Below are 20840 nucleotides of genomic sequence, written 5' to 3'. Positions count from 1 at the left end.
AGGCATGGACACATTTCTTGAAAAAAAAAAACCAAAAAACAGACTTGAACAATTTTCAATTTCATGTAGTTCTATTAAAAAAGAATAAAACACTAAAATCGCAAAATTTCTCCATTCTTTCCCACCATATGGGTTTCTTTGAGGTTTAATAATACTATAAATAAAGCAGCTTCAATATGAAAAACAAAGCAGTGAACAACAATCTAGAAACATTTGAAGAAGTAAGTATTATATCCCAGTGTTGCCAGGCTTTCGGAGTAAATGAGAGAGAAAACAGAGCGAGAGCTCTCATTTGTTCTATCAAGAAAGTATAAATATTGGCTCTGTATTAAAAACCAACTTCTTGCAGCTGTACACCAGCTCTCAACTATTAAAAAGATTCTTAAATTCCCAGGGAAACAAAAATCAATTTCAGCCATGTAAGTCTGTATATATAAATCTATTGTGCTTTATTCCAAATATTTTCTCATCAAGAAATTTGGAACAAAAATTTTTTTTGAAAGAAAAAGTCTCCAGTTCACCTATTACACCATTATAAATATCTGAATGACTTCCAGTAACTTTTCTTAGTAAATTTCAGCGTCTATATAACATGCCAATGCCAGCTCAGCATTAATGTCAATACATTTCATTATTTGGCAAGACACTCACTCATAACAGTAGATTGGAATTCTGACTGTCATTTTCATATATTATATTTCACTTTTGTCACAGCACATTGGATGGTTGTTCTTGCTTTGTCTTGCCCTCTTGGCAAGATACTCATTTCTGGGTTTATATTAAAAATCTGTTTTATCTGTTAAAGCTTAGACTGAACTAAGTGATTACTGTTTTAATCCCAAATCAATATGTGTAGTCAGGTCTTGAAAGAATTCCAATCGCTGTAGTCCTTGTTCATATTTCAGATGGATAATAATGCTAGTGTGTTGTTTTCCTTGGAGCTCTTTAATACATTCTATTTGTAGGAATTATGTCCACTGGTATAATGACTATTGTTCACATGGGCTCAAACAAAGAAATGGATGTGATGTTTATTTTGTGGGCTTTTGAAGAATTTGCACTGGCAAAGTGAAATGTTGTATATAATTTCTAAAAACTTGATAGAGTACAATAGAGATGTACTTCTCAACCTTTAGTGTGCTTTAGAATCACCTGGAGAGCTTGTTAAAACAGACTCTTGGGGCTTGCATCCAGATATTCTGATTCAGTAGGTCTGGGTGGGGTGTGAGACTTGGATTTCCAACAAGCCGTCAGTTCAAGGACCAGCCTTCAGTTAAGAACAAAGTTTTTGGTGTTAAACAGTCTTGGGTTCAAATCCTGCCTTTCCCACTCATAGGTTTGTTGACTATGAGCAATTTACTTAACCTATTTTTTTCTTTTTTTAACCTTAGTTTCCTGATCTGCTCAGTGGGGGTTTTTGTAAGAATTAGATAGAATATTGTCTGTACAACACTTGGCATAGTGCTGCACACCCACCTGATACATGCTTAATAAATGGTAGCCATGATTATTAGAAATGATGAATTATTTTCTGGGATCCATCTGGTTGAATATGCAGTGCTTATGCTTCAAGTCCTACTGTATTTGGTAAATTTTTTGTAGGTACTCTCTAGATTAGAAGTTGTCTGGTTGACTGGCAAATATTCAGGACCTGCTCAGGTGGGCCCTAAAACATGTAAATATTTTGACACTTGGGTCTTCCTTGAACAGGAACTCCAGCTAAACACCATACTGAAGATGTGTTTGATTCTCTGTCCTCTGGGCTATTTTTCATTTAAATAGCTTTATGTCCCACAGTTCCACAGTTATATCTCCTTACGAATGATCTTTTCAAGAACAACAAGAGTTTATTTTCAAAATCAAACTCAAGTCTTTGGAGACTAATATCCTTTCTCTTCATGTTTTGCTATTAAGAGGCCTGGTGTTCTGCCAAAGCAGCATATTAATAAATTTAAGCTTGAGATTTTCATTGCCATGTGAACATTGAAATTGGCTCTCAATTACATAAAGCAGCCAATTCAACAGGATACATGTACTGGATTTACAACAAACATGTCTGTGAAAGAATTAGTTTTAAATCCCTGATTTTGTGGTTTGTTTTTAATTTGTTAAAAAGGCATCACCCACCAGTCATAAGAATTGTTAGCCAATTCAGGCCAATGAAATCAAAATAATATATTTTGAGAAATAAATGATTTTACTTTAGTCAAGTGTTAATAAATTTGTCTTGCAGTCAATCATTTATTCAGTCATTCATTCAACAGTTGTTCACTAAGTCCCATCTCTGTGGTAGGTGCTGCATTAGACATGGGGAAAATACTTACCTGACCTACCAGACCTATAGTCCAATGAGAAAGAAACAAAATACAACTATTAGACCTCATTTTATCAGGCTGACAAATTCCTAGTCTTTACCAGTTAACAAGTTTTAGAAAGTAAGCCCATTGTTTGTGTTCATACCCAAGTACCCACGAATGTGTTAACCATCACCCAAAGTTTCCGCACCACCTTTCAGAAGTAAGATCTTCCAGAACTTCTAACCCAAAGAAGAACTTGACACGTCTGGTTTTATTTGTAAAATGAATTTAGAAAAGGGAAATAGTTCAAGACAGCTTTGTAGCTTGCAGCTAGCTGCTACATACATACATACATACATACATACATACATACATACAAACGTACATATATACATACATTCTGGCAATTATCTCTTTGGAGGAAGGTGATATAAAAATTAAAACAAAATGACGTGATTGACGACAGATTGCCAATCTGTATACCAAATCTGATTTTTGGGTGGGGTTTCAAACAATGTAGAAATTTACCATTCATATGACGTTAGAAAGAACACAAGGATTTGGATGAAACCATGGAAATGCTCCAATTGTATCTCATTTCAGTCCCAAACTGGGCCCTCAGCCCCAACCTGTGAGGCCAGTCCCTTGCCATTGCCTGCACACAATTTGCTCTTTCTTGCTCCTTGTGCTCTTCTCTTTACCTGAAATGCCCTCCCCAAATCATCTACTCCTGTCTCAGTCTCACCCCTAAGAAAATTTCCCTGATTAACCCCTCTTCTTTCCTGAACAATCCTTCATTGCAAAGTTTGTGTGTTACCATGCACTTATTTGCATCTCACTCTATTGTGTCCTTGTTAGTTTGAGGCTGTAGGTCTTACCTTCCCAACTATACTTGAGCTCCCCCAAGATGAGCCGAGTCTAGATTTGCCCAATGTTTTGTGTACTCCATTGGCCCTTCTAGAGTGTTGTGCAAGTAAAATGGGAATAAAACTCACTGAATGAAAGTTGAACTAGCTGCTGAGAGCCAACAAATGTTCTGAGGCAAACAAATCAAGAAATGCAAGGAAGTACAATAAAATCCTGGCTCCACAACCTGGGGGTCAGGAGTGAGGAAGACACATTCTGGATAAGTGAGTTTAATAGGTGGCTGAAGATTTATCCTTTTAAACACCAAAAGTTTTACTTTTAATTATCTTAGATGGGAACATTTTCAATATATTAATCTTTCCTGCTTTCTAAAGCAGTGCATTGTAAATATGATCCAGCTTGATGGCTTGGGGTTTATTAAAAGTGGTATTGTGCTGTAACACTGAGATGCCCTTGAGCCCTTCCGAGATATGCAGAACTGTTTGTCCCTATTCTAAATGACTGCAGATTGCTGTGTTTTTATTGTTGTTTTATGTTTTTAGCTTTTCTTGGTCCTCCTTAGCTGCTGTCAATCTTTTTGATGTCTGTGTGACTGACTGCCATTTCTACTCCCTGCTCCTAATTTGCTGCTTCTCATCTGAAATGAGTTTTGAAATCAAATGCTCAGTCTCACTGTGATTGTTGTCATGATTATTATTCTTAGAAGCGTCCTGTGTGAGGGCTTGCCAGGGTCTGTCTCCATGGCTAAACTGCAAGAGTGAAACACATGTTATGTTGTGAACTCTTAGTTTAGTTGCTCTAATGTCTTTTTATAAATTTATTTCCTATTCTTTTTGAAATTTTTATTGTGATAACATATACATAACATCAAATTTGCCATTTTAACCATTTTTAAGTGAACAGATTACTTTTACGGCACTAGTTACTTTTACGATGGTGTTGCTACCAATGCCACCAATCATTCCAATCTTTTCCATCACCCTAAACAGAAACTCTGTATCTGTTAAGCAATAGCTTCTCACTCTCCTTCACCCCTCTTCCCCAGCTCCTGATAACCTCTAATCTGCTTTCTGTCTCTATGAATCTGCCCCCTCTAGATTTTTCATTTAAATGGAACCATACAATATTTGTCTTTTTGTGTTTGGCTTATTTCACTTAGCATAATGTTTTCAAGGTTCATCCATGTTGTAGCATATATCAGTACTTCATTCCTTTTTATGGATGAATAATATTCCACTTCTTTGTTTCTTACTTTTTACTTTTCTGTTCTGATAATAAAACTTTCTGGATATATGTTGTTGCAGTTTGCAAGAGCTGCTGCTATGCAAAATACCATAAATGGATTGGCTTATATAAAGGGGGCTTATTAGGTTACAAATTTACAGTTCGAAGTCCACAAAAGTGTCCAAACTAAGGCATCAACATGAGAATACTTTCACTGAAGAATGGCCAATGGCATCAGGAACACTTCTGTCAGCTGGGAAGGCACGTGGCTGGTGTCTGCTGGTCTTTTGCTCCCGGGATGTGTTTCAAAATGGCTTTCTCCAAAATGCCTCTGGGCTTCTGTCTTAGCTCCTCTCTCTTCAGCTCCTGTGGATCATTGCTTCTTTCTCCCAGGGCATTTTTCTCTAAGCAACTGGGAGTCCTCTCATAGATTCTCCAGGGCAAACTCTAGGCTTCATCTCTTAGCTTAGCATCTCCAAAAGTCCTTCTGTCTGCATCTGCAAGCATCTCCAAGCATCTGTGACTGTATTGGATCTTGAGTTCTCTTAAGCAGTCCAGTGTACTAATCAAGACCCACCTGAATGGGTGGGGTCCACACATCCATGGAAATAATTTAATCAAGGTTTCACTTACAGTTGGGTGAGTCACATTTCCACGGAACAAATCTAATAAAAAAATTTCACCCTAATCAAGCCTAATAATCTGCCCCCACAACATTGCATTAAAGAGCATGGCTTTTCTGGGGGGAAATAATATATCCAAACTGGCACATATGTCTTCCAGATAAATTAAGAATTCAGTCATTTATTCAATTAATAATTATTGAATATGCACAAAGTGTGAGATACATGCTAGGTGCTGAAGGAGAGGTGGCGGTGTTCTAGACCGGATACACTATGCCTGTCTTGCTTATTGTTTTCTCTATTGTACTAGCACATGGTAGGTACTCAATAAGTTTTTGTTGAATGAGAGAAATGAATTTTGTAAGTTTTCTCTTTTTTAAATAAGTTTTCGATTTTTAAAATTTTTTTATATTTTTCTTTTTCTATTTTTTATTTTTTAAATATCTTTGAGTTTTACAATTTTAGTACTGATAATAAGATATTCTTTCTCTCTTCCACTCTCTCACACACATTCACACACACATGCACACACTTACAATGTCAATTGCAGTAAGGGTCATAATAGATATACAAATAAAGTACATACAAGGACCCAAAGATTATTTCTTGCTGCAGAAACCAAAAGGATTTTATGGAAGAGGTAGTAGCATTGACTGGCACTTGAGGAATGGGGTCATATTTCAATCAGTCAGAAGTTAGGGAAGTGAGAAGAGACAAGAATGCCCAGGACAAAACCCAGATGCTGGGATGGGCAGAGTGTATTTGGGAGATGATTAGAATATTTGGGCTGGAGTACATGTAAGGGAGGGGGAGGAGGTCAAATTATAATGTTATGTTGAGGTTAGAGCATGGGTGAGCCTTAAATGTTAGGCTAAAGAGTTTAGATTTTGCTTAACAGGTAATGGGGAGGAGCTGAAGGTTTTTGAGTTGGGAAGTGACATGCCTAGAGCTGGGCTTTAGAAAGATCACTTTGGTAGTGATTGGAATTTAGGAATTGAAGAAACTCAAGGCTGGAGGTGACTCTAAAGGTATAGGTTAAATGTACAGGTCTGAATGAGAGTGTTGGCAGTGGGAACAGTAGGGAGGGAAGGGATAAGAGGACTTGGCAACAGATTTGTTGTCAGGGTACTGGAGAAGGACACATTGAATATAACTCTAAGTAATATATATCCTTTCTAGAATTCAGAGTCCAGAAGAACAGGCTTTAGAGAGAGGGTGATGAGTTTGATTTGGGACATGCTGAGGTGTGACAGTGAATTGTTGATAGCTCTGCTGTAAAAAGTATGAATGGGAAGCTGCACTGAAAAATCCTAAAGGAACACTAAATACTCACAAAATGAGAGTTTAGGAGGACTCAGCGCTCCCCCTCCCCCCCAAAAAAAGGAGTTAAAGGGTCCACATCTTATTTTTAACCCTTCTTGACATGACTATATTAAAAATCATTAATTATTCTTTTCAAATAGCTTCCAAGTGAGCCTTTTGAAAAAAGCTTCTACTTGTTTTCCCTAAGAGATTACTCTTGATAGGCATAGGGCATTATGTGATCCAAAGTTTGAACATTATTAGACTTATTCATGGAGTTAGGAGTAGGTCCTCTTTGAAGCAAGCCAGCTAGCAAGAAAACAAATTGAAGAAACACTTCCCCAAAACAGAAGATAGATCTTGACTTCTTATCAGAATCAAAGGTATTTTCAGATTAGTAGGCCACTCCTCAAAGAATAAGTGAGTAAGCTGAGACACTAAATTGGATTTTATAGAATGATGAGCAGGATTTTGACAGACAAGAGGAAAAAGTGTATGCTAGACAAAAGAAACTGTGTATATAAACTTGGTATGAAAGAATGTGATATGGTATTGTCAGGGCAAGAAGCCATTTCAGAGTGGCTGGAGGACATATTGGGGGGACATGGGTAATAGGACATGAGACAAGGGAATAGACAGAGGTGTATCTTGAGAGATGGTTGGGGCCAGGTGGGATGGGTCTCATATGAACACCAGAGTTTGCACCCTACTGGCAGTGAAGCATCATCTCAGAGATCCATAACAGAAGCAGAAAAATCAGTTCTTTTTAAGAAAGGTATCTTCTGTGGATCTTTGGAGGATGACTTGAGAATTGGGAGAATAGAGGTAGTGATAAGGATGCTACCAGAATGCTGCTGAAAGCAAACGAGGACTTGGAACCTAAGGTGAAAGTGTTCTGAACTAAGCCAGTGCTTAGCCCAAACTAAGCACTGAAATGTGTTGGTTGATCAGCCATCCTGGTTGACAATAGCTGTTAGTCCATCAGACTCAGATTAGTGTTCTCTTGAGTTTGAATCAGCTGCAGCAGTAGGTTGCTGGGTCAGAGGCCCTGAGGTAGGAAAGGTTCTAGAAGGTTAACACCATAGCCAGAGCCAAGAGTCACTTTTGGTTTGGGGTGCAGTGTACTATAGAAGACACAGGGAAGCAAACTACCATGAGGATCTGCACTGGACTTGCTTCCTTATCACATACACAGCCTCCTGAGGCATACTCGTTCTGCACAGGAGCATACTACAGTATGTAGCACATACAGGAGCATACTACAGGGGGCATGTAGCCTGTAAACAATACCAAGGGGAAAATTGCAAGGCCTCTCCACTGAAGAGACTATTTTCTTTTAAAAATACAATGAATATATATTACTCTACAGAACTGCTTTGTCCAACATGGTAGCTATTAGCCACAAGTGGCTACTGAACACTTGAAATGTGATTAGTCCCACTTCAGATTTGCCGTGAGTATAAAATGTACACCAGATTCCAGTGACTTAGTATGAGAAAAAGAATGTAAAATATCTTATTAATCCTGTTTTTAATTGGTTACACGTTGAAACATAATATTACAGATACATGAGGTTAAATGTACTATCAAAATAGATTTTATGTTTCTTTTTACTCTTCAAAAATATAGCTACTAGAAAATTTACAATTATGTATGTGGTACACATTGTTATTCTATTGGACAGAAAGTTCAAGTGTTATTTTCTATTGCAATAACAAAATAATTTTATCTCCTCTGATTTTTCTGACCTTTTTCCTTGTAGGGAACTTGCCAACATGTGCACTAGGAAGGAATTAAAACTCTAATAGGCAGGTTAATGCGTTCTTGTCTATTGTCCAGGATTGTTTATCTGCATTTCAACATTTCCAAGGAGATTAGTCCAGCTGCAGTCTTGTTTTAATGGCCATGGTGTTCTGTACAGTTTGCATATTATACAAATCATTTAAACAAAAATATTTTAAGGGTTCATTATTAGGGACAATTAAAATGCAAGAAAGTCGAGGAGGGAAAAAGATCTCTCATATTAATAATTTTCATATCAGGGCAAGTTGTAGTCTGACATGTTCAAACAGGCTCAACCTTTCTAAAGAAGAGGTTATTGCAAAATACTCCTCTCTCGAATAGAGCTTGGAGCCAATGGCTCTATTAGAACATAAAACAACAATTGCAAAGTCTCAAAAACCAGAGTACTTAAAGGATCTTTTGCTTTCACATTGGTAACAGCAAGTAACTGTTCAGAAAGGATATTTCTGGATTCAACTGCAGGGCTTCCGACCCACTTTTTTTTTCTCTCTTCTTGTGGACTAGTGAAAATTGCAACGTTTTATCATAACACTGACCCTTAGCTTAATTTGCACTAATTTTTCAGAATCTTCCTGCTTCGCACCAACAATCCCCTATGAGTCTACCAATTTGGTTTACGTTAGCTTTTAACAGAATGTGAAATGGCCTCAAGGATTCTCCACCAAATGGAACTGATTATACAATGAAAATAAACTTAAACAAGGATCTGAGACATTGTGTAAAGTATTTTACTATGTTTTCCAAGGCTCTTTGCATTTAGGAACCAAGGAAGTTTGTTTTTAAATAAAAGTGGCCTCTTTGGAAGTAAAGCAAAACCGTATTCACTGTCTTTGAAGTGTAAGCAAGTTAAATAAATAAATAAATAGAGAATTAAATGAGGACTATGAAATCCAAAGGGGAGAGTTACAACCTGAGGCCTGCCTGCCACACGTAGGGAGTGCTGTGCTTCAAGCAATTGGGAGCAGTTTAACTATGGATATGGACAGCCTGACAGTACAGAGTAGGCAGTGAACCTTTGGACAGAACAGACAGTGCTGAAATACCTGTCACCAGCATTATATTGCAGACCAAGATGGAATTGAAAGAGTCTCATCTCAAGTCTTTAATATCAGTACAACAAAAATGACTTCATCTGTGCAATTAGTGAACAAGCCGTTCCCACTCATGTAATAGCTCCAGAAGGAGAAACTTATTCTGACTTTGATTTGTCCCATTTTTCCTGCACACTAAATGATGCAACCTTATGTCAACTAAAATCTCTGGGTCTAATAATTACAACAACACTGGAAAACTCTGCCCTCAAATATTAGTACAAAAAAAAAGGGAAAAATAAATTAAACTCAGCCCTTCCATTCCCATGTTTTTGCAGATATCTACCTACCTGCATCTTACAAATTCTGTGGTCAGAATGTTTCAGCACTTATTCATCTGTAAAGACAAACTAAATTTCTGTTTAATGAATTAACTCTACAGAGGTATGTTTTGCTACTACAATCATTACTTTATTGGCCTGTTTGGGCAGCATATTCCATAAAGTTGACTATAATTAAATTATTTTACTTACAGGAAAGACACTCTAAGGTTTCTTGTTGAAGGAGAGGAAATTGAAGAGAGGGCTGCACTTCTAGAAATGTATAGTTATTATGAGGCCAGTGTATAGGAGAAATACATAGTAACTTAAACATCTTATCTAGAAGAAAACTTTCAGGAATTAATATATTATGTAACAGAACAATCAGAAAATGAATTATGTGCTTTAACTTTGACTCAGAAGTGAACCATATATGCAGCCCTGTTGTTATTCTTCATCAAAAACTGAAGAATACTCCAAATTCCTTTTCAAACACGTCATTCTTCCAGGCCTAATATATTTTGCTAATGATAAGCCCTAGGAGTCAAGGGACTGTCAGCAAAGTTGCTTAAGTGATGCCAAGTCTTCTAGGACTTAAGGATCTACAGTCACTGTTCCAAAGTGAGGAATGAATGTAGAGCAAGGAAAATATGTCAGTAAATGCTCCCTTTAAAATCAGCATTAATAAGCCATTTATGCCGTGGCTTGTTAGATAGTGCTCTTACCATACATTATATTCCATTTTAATTTGGAGACAATATATTACCTAAGCATCTTATTTCCACTTAAAAAAAGTGTTTCCATTTAATTCTGTATCTGATTCTTAAATAAGGTAAAAAAAAGCAAGGCTTTTTTTTTCCCCTCTTAGGGCTGGAAATGATATATGTAGTTCCACTCTTGTCATGTCATTCCATCTTTTCAAAAGGGCAAACATGCTAATAGGGGTGAAAGATGAGCTGTAGGGATGATATAGGAAGCCTAAATGCCCACTTTGTGCTAGTATAGTTATTAATATTGGATTTGATTTCCTTTTTTTTTTTCTTTTTTTCTTTTTTTTGTTTTTGTTTATTTTTGTTATTTGATTTACTTTATCCTTCCAGAAGAGAATCTGATTTAAGAGCCCGACACCCAGGACGTTCTTTAGCCTGGTAACCTGGAACAAACAGAGTCAATGTGCTAATACCAGCCATTTCTCAGCACTTTCTAATCTTTAGGTCATAAATTAGGTAGACAAGGGCCAGGCTAAATAATTTTGGCGTATGCGGCATTACCATTAAGGAACATTTAGGCCACTGAATTAGACCAGTGTTTGATAGGTACATGGCTGATTAGATTCTGCTCAAGAAGTTATCATCAGTAGGTTGTCAAGCAGAGACACCTACAGTTTATGTAGGTTCTCTCCTGGGATTTTTTAAAAAAATATTTTTAGAAAGGATATGGAAGTATGTTAACCATACCAAGAATGATTTTGGAGGAGAGAATCAATTGATAATATTCTTGGTATTTAGGGAAATGGTTAGAATTAAAAGGAAAAAAGTTTATTTAGGACAATGTTGGGAGGAAATAGTACTGCATTCATTCAATAAATGTTTACTGAACAATAATATGTGCCAGGCTCTGTTCTAGGTGCTAGCAGTGAAAAAGACAGTAAAGGTCCTTGATTTCTAATGAGCCTACTTCTAATCAAATTTAAGGGTCTTACTAAATTTGAAGCATCTAACTTCCGCTTATGGTCATGATGGGGTAACAGAGACCAGATTTGCCCTCCTTCCTTAAATAACTAAAATACTGGACAAAATCTATGAAACAATGGTTTTCAGACATTGAGAAACAGGCAGTACAGGACAGCAAACCCTGAAAGAAGGATGAAAAAAATTAGCCTGATGATTACCCTAGCTTACTGCCTGGAGAGTTCCCAGACCACTGCACAAGGAAGGGGAACCCAGCAGAGTTTTGTGATGTGAGTGGAGGAGACAGAGTTCAGAGTTCAGGGAGGCCAAGGTAATCAGAGTACTATAGAGGAGAAAGCTGCACAAGAAGAAAGCTCCAGATTTCTGCAGAGGATCCTCTTGAGTCTGTAGCTGAGTAATGATCAGTGCATGCATTTGAGGAAACTACCAAGGTTGGAGAAGAAACCCCTGGAAAGGGGCAAATGGAACAATCCTTGGAGCGCACATAGAGCTGGGAATAATTTATGTCCCCAATAGCCAGAGTAGAAAGACTTTCTAACATCTAAGGAACTGAGTAGAGCCTTCAGAAAGGTCACAATAGCCTCACAATAGTAGCGTCAAATTAGCCCCAGACTAAAGGCTGTTCTGCACCCACTTGACAAAGCTTATGAGTTAAGTCTCAAAAACATCAAACCATTTCCAAGTAATTTAGCTGCATCCCAGAGTAAAGCCAAAAAATATTTAAAGGATTATAAAAATATTCAGTACCCCAAAATGTTAAACTTACATTCAAGAAAAATTACCACGTATGCAAAGAAGCAGGAACTTAAGACCTATAATGAGGAGAACAATCAATCAATAGAACAGACTCAGAAATGAAAAGATGATGGAATTAATTGACAAAGACATTAAAGAGCTATTATAAATATACTCTAGATGTTCAAGGAGGTAGAGGAAAGCATGAACATAACAAGAAGAGAAAAGGAAGACATACAAAAAGACCCAAATCAAACCCCTAGGGTTAAAAGTACACTGGATGGGGTGAGATTAATTAGACATCACAAGAAAAGAAGATCAGTGAACTTGAATGTTGCAACAGAAACTATCCAAAATGAAGGGAAAAAAAAGACAAAAAAGACTGGAAAAAATGAACAGAGCATGAGTGAGCTATGGGATAATATCAAGTAGCCCAACATGTATAACTGGAGTCCCAGAAGGTGAGGAGAAGTGGGAACAGAATATTTAACTAAATAATGGTTGAAATTTTCTGCATTTGAAAAATTCAAAGCACGGCTTGAAGAAGATCCAGGGATTCTTTTTTTTTTTCAAATTACAAAGCACTATCTCTGTAGTCCCTTAACTGCTTTCTAATTTTCACACCCAGCACATCTTGAGACAGCTCAAGTACCAAGCATCCATAAAACATTCTCAAACTCATCCAAGTGATTTCACCCTTTCCTGAAAACTGAATCTTTCAGACTATCCAGTTTGATAATAAATCATGCAGTGACTGAGAAGAGTTTTTGCATAGTTATTTCTATTCTTACATGTTTATTTATATCCTTCTTTGAGCCCAAGTTCTGGATTTTGTTTCCTCTCCCCTGCAGAGCATGCTTCCTTCATCAGTTCTCTCTTTACCTGCTCAGGTCTCTATCTTCTTTTTAAAAAATAAATTAAAATGTCTAATGACCAAAAGCCTTCCATGACCCTTCTAATCTACTTGAATTCTACTTGTTTTATCATTTACCCTTTACAACCAAGCCTCTAAAAAGACTTTTCTATTTACATATCCCATTTACACTTCCCCAACACACTGCGCTCCCACCATTCTCCTGAAATTGTTTTAATCAAGGTCACATTTGATACTGAAGCCAACAGATTCTTTTAGCTTTAACCTTAGTTTGTTTATTCAACAAAATATTTATTAAGCATATGCTGTGTGCCATGCTCTGGACCTGGAGCTAAGAATATGATGGTAAGGAATATAAATGTGTTCCCAGAACTCAAGTCTGGCAGGAAACTCAAACAATTAAGTAACAAGGCATCCTAAGGGCTATCTGGCATTTGATGATGGTGGCTTCTCCATCCAGGCTGAATTGCTCTCTGACTTTGGCTTCTGCTACACCACCCTTTCTGGGTACTCTTCTCTTTTGCACTCTGATCATATCTTGACAGCCTTTGTCCCAGGCTGCTCTTCCTCCATCTGTCCCACGAGTTAGATGTTATCCCCATGGTTACTTCCTTGTCCTTCTTCCCAGTCTATATCTCAAGTTTTCTTCAGGATCTCATCCATGCCCATGATTTCAACTAACACATTGTGCTGGTTTGAATGTATTATGTCCCCCAAAATGCCATGTTCTTTAATGCAATCTTGTGGGGGCAGATGTATTAGTGTTGATTAGGTTGGAATCTTTGGATTAGGTTGTTTCCATGGACATGTGACCCACCCAACTGTGGGTAATAGCTTTGACTGGATTATTTCCATGGAGGTTGGCCCCAACCATTCAGTGTGGGTCCTAATTAAATTGCTGGAGTCCTATAAAAGAGTTCACAGACAGAAGGAACTCAGAGCAACTGCAGTTCAGATACATTTTGGAGATGGCTGTTGAAAGCAGACTTTTGCTGACGCTTTGGAAAAACTAAGAGATGACAAAACACCTCAAGAGCAAAATTTTGAAGAATGCACAGGGGCTGAGACGGGAGCTGGAACACAACCTGGGATCAGCAGACACCAGCCACAGGCCTTCCCAGCTACCAGAGGTTTTCTGGAAGCCATTGGCCTTCCTTTGCTGAAGGTATACTCGTCTTGATACCTTAATTTGGACACTTTATGGCCTTCAGACTGTAAATTTGTAACCAAATAAACCCCCTTTATAAAAGCCAATCCATTTCTGGTATTTTGCATGACAGCGGCATTAACAAACCAGAACACACCTATAGGCTGATACTTCAAAATATGTATCTCCAGCCCAAATCTTTCTCCCTAGTTACAGACTTTCTCTATCTACATAAGTGTCCCAAAGTAAACAAGTCCCAAACAGAATTATTATTAACCATAAAGCCTGTTCTCCTTTGTGCTCCTTAATTTAATAAATGGTACGTACTCACCATAGTTTAAAATACTGGCACCACCCTTGATTTCCCTCTTCTTCCAACACCACACCAAATTGCTTGTCAAAATCCTGTTGATTCAATCCTAAGCATTTCTCAAATGGGTCTCCTCTCTATCCCTACATCCAGTGCCTTAGTTCAGATCTTTTAACATTTCCCTTTTAAATCTATTAGTCATATCTCCCAGCTTCCAGTCATGTCTTCTTTCAATCAGTTCCATCCAATAAAAAGTGATTTTTCTGAAATTGAATCCAATTATTCACTTCCAGACTTAATATCTTTTGATAGTTCCCTAAAGCATTCCAGATCAAAACTCATGTTCCCTATGAAGGCCCACAATGCCTCAACCTACCAGCCACATCTCTCACCTCATATTGAATTACTCAGTTTCCTGAGTGCCCAATAGCATCTCATACATTCTGGTATTAGCACATGCTCCTCCCTCTGCTGGATCTTTCTCTCCCCTACACTTCATGGTGTGTGGAAAGCCGCCTCCCGAATCGGGCCTAGCGTATGCGCTGCAGCCTGCTCTAGAGTTACCCCCGCCCATCGAGTGAGCCAAGATGGCGCCTGCATCCTGTTTCCGCATAGTGACGCATGTATCCGCCACCCGCTCCTACCAATCGAAATCCTGTATACGCGATACTAGCCTAGAAGCTTATTGGTTGTTAATTGTGTATAAAAGGTCTTACCTGGACGGGGTAGGGTGAGACAGCCCACAAGGAGCCGTGCCTGATGGCCACATCGAGGCTGCTCTCCCACGAGGCGCCGTGCCCCGTGTGGGAACCAGTAACACAGAATGTTCATCTAGCTGTAGTAAAGGGCTTGCTTTCACAACTGCCGTGTGGTTCGAGTCGTGATTCATGACCAGGTTAGTTCGCGCAGTCTGCATCTCTCTCTCTCCTTCCCTGTTTCCCCTCGCCGGCCGGGAACCGGGGACCGAGCGGGGCAGCGCCGAACAAGTGGTGGCCCGTACGGGGAAGCTCCTCCTCCTGCCTCGCTCTCGACGGTCCCTCTGTGAGGAGAGCAGCGCTGCGCGTCGAGCTTACGGCGGACTTCCCGCGCCTGATCAACGCGAGAAGGTGAGTGCGTCTTATTACATGATAGTTAGGGCCCGTGGGTTTTCAGGTGACCCCGGGGGACTCGGAAGAGCTCTCCGAGTGACTGAAGTATAGTGCCGACTGCAATCATGGGGCAGTCCGGAAGTTCACCTCTCTTAGCTCCCTTAAAGAACCTTTTGAAACAACGGGGTATCTCGGTCAGGAAAAGCTCCCTTCAGCGTTTTCTTGATGATGTTGATACTTTTGCCCCTTGGTTTGCCTGCACCGGCAGCCTTAGCCTACCCTCTTGGATGAAGCTCGGTCGCGACATAGACCGAGCGCGCCAGACGGGCGTGTGTATGGACCCGATTCTAGTACCCGTATGGGAGACCGTCCGTGCGGTCCTTGAACTAGAATCGGCTACCGGCCTAAGCCCGTCCTCTGTCTTGCAAGAAGCACGGTGCGCGCTCCAAGAAACCCAGTCAGTTTCGTCAGCGGACGGCTCCTGTAAGGGCAAACCGCCGGAGTCCAGTGACTCTGACTCAGAGTCAGATAGCGATACTGACGAGAAGGCGGAAGCATCCCCGCTAATTGAGTGGGAGGAGCCTCCCGCCACACCCGTGCGGCCTTCCGCCCCGCCAATGTCTACCGCTGCACCCCCAGGGACACCCCAGCTCCCAACTGACGCCTTGGGCGGTCCCACCAAAGGACCTCGCCGAGAGCTCCCTCTAGTGGCCATGCCCAGTAAATGTAATTATCCTTTGCTGCCAGACCCGGAAACCCCGATGGGTCGGTCAGGGGAGGGGCAACCTTTGCCGTACCCCCCGCCCGAGTATACAGGCCCTCAGGACCCTTTGCCATTAGGTAGTGGTGGGAGACATTTCTGGAGATGGAACCCTTTCACAACATTTAGACCTTTTGGCATGCTGGGTGGCTACCAGCCACTTGAGCCGCAGCCAGTCTCAGAAATGTACCCGGTTATTATCAATCCCCAAGGTGGCAATCGGCACGAATCATATGATTACAAACTATTGAGGGAATTGAGGCAGGCCGTCCATCAGTATGGCCCCAATGCCCCTTATACCTTGAACATGATCGAGAACCTCTCTGCTCTAAATCATACACCCGCAGATATTTTTCAGCTAGCCCGTGCTTGCTTGCCGTCAGGCCGATTCATAGATTGGAAAGCATGGTTTGAGGAGTTAGCTGAAGAGCAGGCCGCAAGGAATGCGGCGGGGAGACGTGGCGGGTGGAATGCTGACATGCTGTTGGGGAGAGGCGCCCATGCCCAGAACCAAACGGGTTTCCCACAAGAGGTCTATGCCCAGATCTTCCGCTGTTTTGTGGGTGCCTGGAAAAAGCTAACAGGTGAGGGAGAGGCTCAGGCCTCACTCAGCAATATACACCAAGGCCCCACAGAACCATTTGCGGATTTTGTAGCCAGGATGCAAACCGCAGCTGAGAGAATCTTCTCAGATCCAGGAGTAGCAGAGACTGTGGTTAAGCAAATGATTTTTGAGCAGTGCAACAAGGAGTGCAAAGTTATCCTGGCACAAAACAGAGCAAAAAATTTGACAGAGTGGGTCAGGCTCTGTAGAGATGCTGGCAGGCCTTTAACTAATGCAGGTCTAGCTGCCATGCTAGCCAGCTCCCTACAGGTGGCTACAAAAAGCCCGAGAACCTTAGGGGCAAAGTCTAACGGGTGCTATGGCTGTGGCCAATCAGGGCACTTTAAGAGAGATTGTCCCAATAGACGTCAACCCCCTGCCACTCAACGGTTTGGCGAACCAGGTGCAGCAACCAGGCCGTGTGGCCGTTGCCACAAAGGCCCCCACCGCGCAGAAGACTGTAAATCGGTTTTCGATGCGCAGGGTAGACGCCTCTCTGGCCGCCCCGAGCAGATTCCAAAAAACGGGCAGGGGGGGTCCACCCTTTCGGTGGGCCCCCCTGCATGCCATCCGGCGACACGAAGCCCGCCCAAATTCGCGCATCCCCTGGGTCAGCGGGACTGGACCTCTGTGCCACCTCCAGACTCGTACTAACCCCCTCCATGGGTGTCCAGTTAGTAGGGACCTCCTTCAAGGGGCCCTTACCGGCTGGTACTGTAGGGCTCATATTGGGAAGAGCATCCACGGCCCTGAAAGGATTAACAGTTATACCAGGTGTTGTGGATTCAGATTTCACAGGTTACGTCCAGATTATGGTACAATCTCAGCAAGGTACGCTGGTCATTGCAAAAGGTGATAAGCTGGCGCAGCTCCTGCTCTTACCCAGCTTACATGCAGTCTTTCCAAGCAGAATCAGACAGAGAGGGGAAAAAGGGTTCGGATCCAGTGGAGCGATTTTTGAGGGACTCCATATGTCCCTGGAGTCTCGACCTATGCTAACCATTAAGGTGCAAGGCAGATCTTTCTTGGGCCTGCTCGATACAGGGGCCGATCGGTCTATCATAAGACAACAAGAATGGCCCCCCACCTGGCCAACGAGCAGGGCGGAAGAGCCCATTAGAGGAATAGGCCAAATTTCAGCGCCCATGCTCAGTGCAGCTGCCCTTCATTGGGCCGATGAAGAAGGACACCAAGGCAGTTTCCAGCCTTATGTATTAGCCCTGCCTGTGTCTTTGTGGGGAAGAGACATTCTGACCCAAATGGACGTTACTTTAATTAGCGGCTACTCCCCAACCTCTAAGCGACTGCTAAAAGAAATGGGGTATACCCCCGGCAAGGGTTTAGGAGCTTCACTGCACGGACGTGCGGAGCCTATACAAGCTGCCCCCAAGTCTGACAGACGAGGCTTGGGTTTTTCATAGGGGCCACTGAGGAGAGATTCCCACCCACACCTATAAAACTAAAATGGAAAACCGAGGCTCCGGTGTGGGTGCCTCAGTGGCCCTTGCCACAGGAAAAACTTGCAGCGTTGCACGCCCTAGTATCAGAACAACTAGAAAAGGGCCATATCGCCCCTTCCACGTCACCGTGGAACACCCCTATATTCGTAATAAAAAAGAAATCTGGTAAATGGAGACTGCTACATGATCTAAGAGCTATTAACGATTGCATGGAGCCTTTAGGGCCCGTTCAGATGGGACTGCCCCTCCTCTCGGCATTACCGGAGCACTGGTCGATTTTCATCATAGATCTGAAAGATTGCTTCTTTTCTATTCCGCTCCACCCTGAAGACACCCCTAAGTTTGCCTTTACTGTGCCCTCTAGTAATCAAGAGGAGCCCTGTCAACGCTTTGAATGGACAATCCTGCCCCAAGGCATGGCTAATAGTCCTACCATGTGCCAGCTGTATGTCGCTGCGAAGCTAGCTAGCACTCGGCAGCAGTTCCCTCAAGTGAAAATCATCCATTATATGGATGACATTCTCTTAGCCCATAGAGACACAGATCTTCTTAAAACAGTTTTGTCACATTTAGTCCCTAGTCTTAGAGAAGCTAACCTAGAGATTGCCCCTGAAAAAATCCAAATGACTGACATTACCACTTTCCTGGGGGCGAAAGTCGCACCCACTCATGTTTCCCCCCAAAAGGTGTCTCTCAGGCTAGACAATATACACACTCTCAATGATCTACAAAAACTCATGGGGGATATCAATTGGATCCGTCCATACCTAAAAATACCCAATGTCAAACTAACACCTTTGTTCGACCTGTTGAAGGGGGATTCTAATATAAACTCACCTCGAAGCTTCACTCCAGAGGCAAGGCGAGCACTATGCCAGGTGGAACAGGCGCTCAGTGGCGCTGCATTGAAGAGAATAGACCCTGATGAGCCTTTTGAAGCCTGCGTGCTGCCGACAGAATTACAGCCCACTGCGGTACTGTGGCAGCGGGGGCCGCTGCTCTGGGTCCACCCTGGAGTTTCCCCCAAAAAAGTCCTAGAGCACTATCCTACAGCGGTTGCAGACTTGGCCCTAGAATGCATTAAAAGGGCTGTGCAGCATTTCGGTCAGCAGCCCAAAAATCTCAGGGTGCCTTATTCTTCCCAGCAGCTTGAGATACTCACCGGATGCATAGATCAATGGGCCATTCTCCGGTGTACATTTCTTGGTCCCATTAACAATCAGTTCCCTAAGGCTCCTCTCTTGCAGTTTGTCACCCGGCACCCAGTGATTTTTCCCAAAGTAACCTCTCCTAGGCCACTAGCAGGCGCCCCCACCGTATACACGGACGGCTCCAGCTCTGGAACAGGGGCGTATTGTGTGGAGGGGGACACTCCTAAAACAGTGCTCTTCCAACCACAAAAGCCTCAATGGGTAGAACTGCAGGTTATCATTGCAGTCCTGGAAAGCCTTTCCGAGCCCTTAAATGTCGTCTCGGATTCTGCTTATGTTGTGAACTCTGTACAAATTTTAGAAACGGTGGGCATTGTTAAACATTCCTCTACAGTAAGGACGTTCTTTGCCAAACTACAGGAGGTTATATGGACCAGGCAACACCCTTTTTACATAACCCATATTAGAGCCCACACAGGTTTGCCTGGCCCTATGGCCCAGGAGAACCATAGCGCAGATGTAGCCACTCGACAGCTGCACATCTTTCCGACGCTGGTACCGTATCAACAAGCCCGAGAATTCCATGCCAAGTTTCACATCAATGCAGGTACCCTAGCTAAGCGGTTCAGCATACCACGTGCAGCTGCTCGAGATATTGTCCGAGCCTGCAACAATTGTGCAGAGCAGAGAGCAGTCCCCTCGGTTGGGGTCAACCCTAGGGGTCTCACCCCAGGGGATACTTGGCAGATGGATGTCACTCATCATTCAGAGTATGGTAAGATCAAGTACTTACATGTGTCGGTGGACACATGCTCCCAAGTTTTATTTGCCTCTGCTGAACCAGGAGAAAGAGTCTCCCACGTCATTGCACACTGCCTTGCTGCATGGGCAGCTTGGGGTAAGCCAAAGACGTTAAAGACGGATAACGGGCCTGCCTACACTAGTAAATCCTTCCAAAAATTTTGTGACAACATGGATGTCCAATTAAAACATGGCATCCCCTATAACCCTCAGGGGCAAGGAATCATTGAAAGAGCGCACAGATCTCTTAAAGACTTGCTTAAAAAACAGAAAGAGGGTATAGGCCACGGCCTGTCCCCAAAAGCTCGACTGTCTGTAGCCTTGCTCACATATAATTTTTTAAACGAAAATTCACAAGGAATGACACCTGCCCTGCAACACACCACCCCGAGTCCTCCGCATAGAGGTCTAGTCCGTTGGAAGGATGTCCTGTCGGGGCAGTGGAAAGGCCCTGACCCGGTGCTCAGCTGGGCCAGAGGCTCTGTTTGTGTTTTTCCCCAGGAACCAGGACGTCAACCAGTGTGGGTTCCGGAAAGACTGGTGAGAACCGTGACATCACCTGAAGAAGCCAAGGAACAGCTGTCAGAAACGCCAACGAATATACAACCTGAACCATTAGACCAAGCCTCCGACCCTGCTGATGATGGCGACGACCGACAAGACGATAATAGTAGGACTGACCACCCCGCGGTTGCCCAAAAAGAGGATCGGTAACTCTGTTCTTTGCTCTCCTATAGCAATCCTTCTAATCT

Source organism: Choloepus didactylus, chromosome 8 (assembly GCF_015220235.1).
Source record: "Choloepus didactylus isolate mChoDid1 chromosome 8, mChoDid1.pri, whole genome shotgun sequence".
Taxonomy (NCBI): domain Eukaryota; kingdom Metazoa; phylum Chordata; class Mammalia; order Pilosa; family Megalonychidae; genus Choloepus; species Choloepus didactylus.
This window is presented reverse-complemented; position numbering follows the sequence as displayed.